Below are 5,976 nucleotides of genomic sequence, written 5' to 3'. Positions count from 1 at the left end.
CATTACAATGAGTGCATGCTATTTATAAGCATGGCTGAAAATATGACTACCTACTTGCTATGGAAAGGAAATTAAATTGGTTCCAACATTGGAAAGTAAATAAAGTAAAAAAAGGACTAACTAATAAAAGCCTAAAATTAAGGTTGATTTGGTCTGAAATTTGCAGCTCCTCCATGCCAAAAATAGACTGAGATTGGCAATTAAATCACGCTTAAGGAAGGTCTTGAAATAGGTAAGTCAATCAACCAACTAATTGGCATGTAATTTGGCAAGTCAATCATCCAATTAATTGGTATGTAATTGGATAGTCAATCAGCCATAATCAACCATTAATCCATGCCATTGCTAAGGAAATTTTGTGCAATCTGCTCCATGAATAGCTTGGATCAAATTTATTACGCCTTCATCTCCCTTTGGGCCAAGCTTGGAATGCCCCATTTTAGAATCAGCTCAAATCTCTTGAATCAGCCCATTAAGTGCTTCTTTGATCTTCTTGGATCTTGCTCTAGTAATAGGCCCAACTGGAACATGCAATTGATCCTTTAATGGTGCTTGTTGAATCTTATCACTACGCCTTCCATAAAGGTGCCTGGTGTTCCATTCCTGATATCATTTAGAACCAAATTCAGAAATTTTGCAATGGAGTGCACATTAGAGGAGCTGAGTCCACACACTCATGGGGGTTGCCCTTCCCATACTTAATCATCTACATCCTCTGGAAGAAAGGCATCAAGAGCACCGTAGCTGATGAGCCAGTTACCACTACCTCTATATTTATCCTTCGCCAATGGAACAAGAGCTGCTTCCATATGCCTCAGGTACCTCCAACACCAGCTGCTTGTGTGGAAGAGAGTGAGGCCGAGCTGATGGCAGAAGAAGAACTTGCAGCTGAGCCAGAAGCAGCAGAGGTGGAGGTCCCGATCATTTTTCATGCAGCACAGTATCACTCACTTAGTGAAGAAATGGCGGGCCTTCGAAGAGAGTTGGCTGATCAAAGAAGGGAGCCTCAGGAGGATAAAGAGTTGATGGATCCACGACTAGTTGCCTTAGAAGAATTGATGCATTCCATTCTCAGTCGTTTGCCACCACCATCTGGAGCAACTTCTTCAGGACAGCACTGAGCAGGGACTACCGTTTGGCTGAAGACGTTAAACTTAGAGCTCATGACAGGCACCCCATAGTTTATCCCTTTATTTTGTTTTGTTTTAGTGTGTTTTCAGTTAATCTTTTTTTATTTATCTCTGGTTCTGTTTCCTTTTACTTGTTTTTGTGTTTTTTTTTTTTTAATTTTATTTTGTAGGGACAAGTGTGCTTCGATTCAAGTTTGGGGGTGTGCTATGAGCCATGCTTTCCAACACAATGTCGTCCATCTCTCGGGTACATTCTTTCCTTAACTAAGACACATTGGGGACAATGTGTCATTTAAGTTTGAGGGAATGGGAACACATGTTGTGTACACACACTTTGTCCCAGTTTCATGTTATTTGTTTTGTTTGTTTATTAGAAAAGAAAAAAAAAATTATGCATGTTCATGTTTGCCCTTAAATTTTAGGATAATCTGAAAGAATTGTGGCTTGAATTCATCAGTGAGCTTAAAATTTTGAACACATGATCTGATGAGTGAATATGTTAGTTTGATTACTTGCTTAGGATAATTGAAAAATCACATGTTTAATCTGATCACATAAGTACATTAGCACATAATTTGTGAGGTATGACATAAAGGCTAATGTGTGTGTTCTATATATATATATAAGCTTTTCATTGAGTAATTGGACCTCTTGCCTCAAAGCATTGAGTGTTCACGTCAAAAGGTGAAATTTTTTGATTTAATTGATGTCATGGTTAGTTTGGTTTTGTAGCCTTTTTGACTCGAGTTAGTAGGTCCTTAGGGGTGTCTCTACACCTAATGCTCTAAAAGCATTTGGTTTGGGAGTCATTGACTTAACACTTGCTACATGGGTCAATTAGAAAGCTTAAGGGAACCAAACATTGCACAACTTGACGAAAAAGGAAAAGAAAAAAAGAAAGAAAGAAAAAAAAGAAATATATGCTATTGTTGTTAATTCTAATTGTGATTTCAGTGAATTTTGAGATATGGAGACATTACACATTGGAAGGATTTGGAAGCCTCATAATTTTGTGCTAGTTCACCTTACACTGTTTTCAAACTTGTGATGTTTTAGCATGTCCTTTGTAAGTAATTGAACTTTGAGATTCCAATTCATTGTGAAGATGGAGTTCATCCTTTTAAGCTTACTAATGAATGAAAATCATGATCTTGAAGTGATGCTTTAATTTTTTGGGACAACATGAATTGTGCATGATGTTTGTGGGTAACATCTCTAGAAAACCCTCATGAGACTTCACTCGTCCTCTAGGGAATTCCTATGGGTTTAAAAGGCTTGTTGCATACGCTAAATGCAATCGTACATCCTACAAAAGATGGATTTATCTTTTGCTTTCTATTTTTTCATTTAGTCTTTAATTTTGTATTGCTAAGGGACTAGCAATATGTAAATTTAGGGGTGTGTTAAGTGCTAAAATATTCATATTTTTAGCCCATAACTTACATGTTTTAATCCTTTTGTTTTAGTTAATTTATGCCATTTTAGTTCTTTTATGTGTTTTCCTTAATTTCGTAAGTCACTGGAAGAAAAAGAAGCAATCTCAGAAGTTTTGGACTTAAAAGAGCTATTTTGGGAAATTGGAGGCTCTCGTAGTGTGATCGATCGCAGGGGAGCTACGATTGAGCACACTACAGGCGAGAACCATAATGCGCAAGGCACCCATGATCAAGCACTAGCACAAAGAGGTTTAACATCAAATTTATGTGTAACTAATTTATTTAGTAGGGCTAGATTGAAGCTTTAGTTATGTTTAGTTAATATTCAATATTGGCGCTTTTGTGATGATCATGTTGTGGTATCTAACTTGATTAATTTCTACTTTCATGAATTCCTCATATGTGTGTGCCTGATCAACATATGCATGTGGCATGGACTAGTTAGTTAAATCAATTTGGATGATCGAGTCCTGGGTTTAACAAAAGTAACAAAAGAAATCCACACCGGATTCTTAGGTTAATCAACATGGGAAACCGAGAGTAGACACCCATGCCCTAGGCCTCATGTGTTTGTCAATTTCCATAGAATTATGCTTTCTTAAAGAACAACTTAGTAGATACTCATGCTAAATCCTTTAAGAAATAAAAGAATTAGAGTAGACACCCATGCCTAATTCGTTGCTTAGGAAAATCAATAGCTTAAGGAGTAGACACCTATGCCCTTAGGTTGACAAACATTAGATATACATAACATGATCAAAGCATTGACATATTGGTATATTATCTAAATATAATTAGTGGTGGATGTCAAAGCCCTACCTTTTTATTATTATCAACTCAAATCCAATCTTTGTTTTATTTTACTTCTAGAATTTATTTTAGATAAAATTTAGCAATCCTCGTGGGAATGACCCCGTACTTGCACCCTATACTACTATGTTGACCTCGTGCACTTGCAGGTATAACATACAATTATTTGCCTATTAATTTAGGTAGATATTTGTAACAACAGGTAATTCCTCTGATGCCCTTGATGGTTCAGAGTATTCTGATTGTTACTCCATGAAAGATTGGGGTGATTTCGCCACCCTGGATTGTAGGTGTTGGAGTAAGGATTATTCCTGGGAGGATAGTTGTTCTGTCCCATATAATTTACTTACTCTTGATTTGCAGATGAATACAAGGGGAAAGTCTCAGTAGTGTGATCGAAATGAGAAAATAAAGCACGTACCTGGGGTTGCACGGCTTATTGACTAGGTGAGACGTTCTGAGCAGTCATGGCTTTGACAATCATATCTTGCTTTCTTTCCACAACAACCATCTGATTTGGAGGTCCACCACTCAGGTTCACTTCATACATGCCCTTGCTACTCCTTGCCTCCCTTTGGATGACAATTGTTGGGAGTGTTCACCCAATGTTTCAAAGAGCTCTATGGTTTCCTCACTGCTCTTTTCCATTAGCATACCTCCACAAGCTAAATCAACAATACCCTTGTTAATATCATTTAAACCTTCATAAAAAGCTTGTACCTGATCATCTTGAGGCATGTTGTGTTGTGGACACTTCAGAAGTAGCGTATTGAAGTGGTCCCACGCTTCAAAGAACAGATCTCCATCTCTTTGTTGGAACAATTGAATCTCCCTTCTAAGCTTCCTTGTCTTTTGAGCTGGGAAGAACTTCTTTAGGAACTTATTGGACAACTCTTCCCAAGTATGAATGGATTCTGTAGGCAAGGAATTATACCACAACTTAGCATTGTCTTTCAAGGAAAAAGGGAATAAGACTAACTTGAGTCTCTCCGAAGTTAGACCTTGAACGTGCTGAAGCTTGCAGAGACCAATGAATTCCTTGAGGTGCAAGTTTGGATCTTCTGTAGCTGTGTGATGTGGTATTTTTGTGACCAAAAATATCAATTATAAAAATTACCACTCGCAATAGAACGAATCCCGTAGGATAGGGCTATATTGAGGGTGTCGAACCTCAAAGACTACAGGGGTTTAATTATCAGAATTTAAAAGATTAAAATCAACTTAATTAAAAGAGAATGATTTGTTTGTGTGAATTTGAAGTGCATAAAATAATTGAAAATAAAAGAGTAAATGTATGAGAGAGAGAGTAGGATATTGACTTCACCACAATCCACACATCAATGGTCAACCATATTTAATTCTAGCACTTCATTCTACGCATGTTATAATTCAACAATAAAACATATAAAAATAATTTCATACAATCAATGGAATAGCATAACCCATCTTCGGTTGGCACAGACCGTCTACCTAAATTATACTAAACTAGGGTGTAGTACGATCCGTCTTCCCTTGGCATGGCCTATCTAACCCTATTGATTGCATGCCAATTAAGAACCATTGTATAACCATCATTCTTATAATCATAGAAAATAAGAATGATTTGAGTTCAATAATAGTAAAATAATTTCTAAGACAAGATAAGAATTTTACTAATATTGAATTGGAATTTAAAGAACAATTGCATTTAATATGAAGAACATAAATCAATTGTAGCAATTCTCAGAGTTATACAATCAACATGCATAAATTGAAAGACTAGAAATTAAATACAATCAAACCATTGTGCTTGGAAAGGGCTACATCAATACCCTACAATTGGGTTTAGTTGCTCATGATCTCCTAAGCTCCACAGACTATTTTACTGAATTTTGCTCTAAGAGGCGGTGTGTCTGTTTACAATGTTTAGAGCCCTATTTATAGGGAATTGGAAAACCCTAAAACCCTAGAAATCCTCATCAAATCGGAGGTCAGTCTCCCAGTCCAATTAGGAGACTGAAATCCAAGTCCATGCTGGAGAGGAATTCTTGCCGTGCATTGTACGCTCGTGTGCGCTTGATCCAAGATTTGGTGCGCTCGAGCACCCTAGCTGGTGTGTGCGCGAGCGCAGGTATGCGCTCGATCCTTGGTCGCAGACGCTCGAGCGCATGTGCGCTTGATCCCAGGAGTGCTGCGCTCGATCCCAGGTCCAAAATACTCAGCTTCTTGATCTTTTAAGCCCAATTTCCAAAGGTTTGTCAAATGAGACCTGAAACTCAAAAATAGAACAAAATCAAACAAATAACAATGCTAAGGAATTAACATATGTAAATTAAGAGGCTTGAATGTGCAACATTCGGCGCTTATCACTGTGCCTCTGAAGTAAGTCAAGGCATTGAGTATTTGCGGGGATATGTAGTAAATGCCTTCCATCTCCGGTTGATAGGCTATGCATGGTGGCTGGTTGAGGTTTTTTGGGATGAACGACTGCTTCATGGGCCTTCGCATTGGCGGCGGGTTTGCTAGCAACTCTTCCATTATTTCCTCAAATTCTTCTTTTCTTATGTGTGGGAGTTATCTCTATGCCCTTGTCGAATGGTCCGCTCAATTTCTAGATCAAG

The sequence above is a fragment of the Corylus avellana genome, chromosome 5 (assembly GCF_965113065.1).
Source record: "Corylus avellana chromosome 5, dhCorAvel1.hap1.2, whole genome shotgun sequence".
In the NCBI taxonomy this organism is placed as follows: Eukaryota; Viridiplantae; Streptophyta; class Magnoliopsida; order Fagales; family Betulaceae; genus Corylus; species Corylus avellana.
The sequence above is the reverse complement of the archived record's forward strand: the minus strand, read 5'-3'. Positions refer to the sequence as shown.